General features: G+C 47.6%; 3 non-coding genes across 3 annotated transcripts; all 3 read left to right on the top strand.

Moving 5' to 3' along the window:
- Positions 1 to 262: 262 nt before the first annotated feature.
- On the top strand, positions 263 to 342 carry Pmar_PMAR005694. The gene has a single exon. It is a non-coding gene; the product is annotated as a tRNA-Leu (tRNA).
- Positions 343 to 529: 187 nt separating this feature from the next.
- Pmar_PMAR005695 lies at positions 530 to 609 on the top strand. The gene has a single exon. It is a non-coding gene; the product is annotated as a tRNA-Leu (tRNA).
- Positions 610 to 730: 121 nt separating this feature from the next.
- On the top strand, positions 731 to 810 carry Pmar_PMAR005696. Its single transcript has one exon. It is a non-coding gene; the product is annotated as a tRNA-Leu (tRNA).
- The last annotated feature ends 27 nt before the right edge of the window (positions 811 to 837 follow it).

Genomic DNA, 837 nt, shown 5'->3' on the forward strand with positions numbered 1-837 from the left:
TAACACCAGAAGCAAACCGACAAAACAATAACAAATTGTACAAGGAACCAGAGAGGAAACAATCGAATGCTCAGATGTTAGCCTCAACAAAAAAAATAAAACATTATAGTTGAGTTTCCAGGAACACCACGAGGAGGTCTCTGAGCTCGTTCCCATCTAACAGTAAATCTCAATACATTCGTCCTTGAACTAGCCCCATAAATGGACCTTCATTTTGGCAGAGCGATGCATCACCTCGGCTATGAATCCTGAAGCACTCATCGACAGTTTGGCCGAGTGGTCCAAGGCGCTGGCTTTAGGCGTCAGTCCGAAAGGGCGTGGGTTCGAACCTCACAGCTGTCAGTCTATATACCTGACTGGTCTTATATTAAGAACCGAGACCCTTTCAGAAGCGAGGTAGTGCAAGACCAAAACCTTTTGATCGATATTGTGCCATCGCACCTCGCAGAATCCGTTCAATCCATTTTTTGTGTCCTCTGGTTTGGCAGAGCGATGCATCACCTCGGCTATGAATCTTGAAGCACTCATCGACAGTTTGGCCGAGTGGTCTAAGGCGCTGGCTTCAGGCGTCAGTCCGCAAGGGCGTGGGTTCGAATCCCACAGCTGTTAGAAAATTCTTTTCGTGTGATTTGATGAAGAACGCATTCCGCGGAAACGGTTCGAAACCGTTTTTGTGTCATGTCCTATAGTGTAACGCATCTTCTCCGCTATGATTTTTGAAGCACTCATCGACAGTTTGGCCGAGTGGTCTAAGGCGCTGGCTTAAGGCGCCTGTCCGAAAGGGCGTGGGTTCGAACCCCACAGCTGTCACCTATATACCTGACTGGTCTTATATTA

Source organism: Perkinsus marinus, assembly GCF_000006405.1.
Source record: "Perkinsus marinus ATCC 50983 genomic scaffold scf_1104296936914, whole genome shotgun sequence".
NCBI classification, from domain to species: Eukaryota; Perkinsozoa; order Perkinsida; family Perkinsidae; genus Perkinsus; species Perkinsus marinus.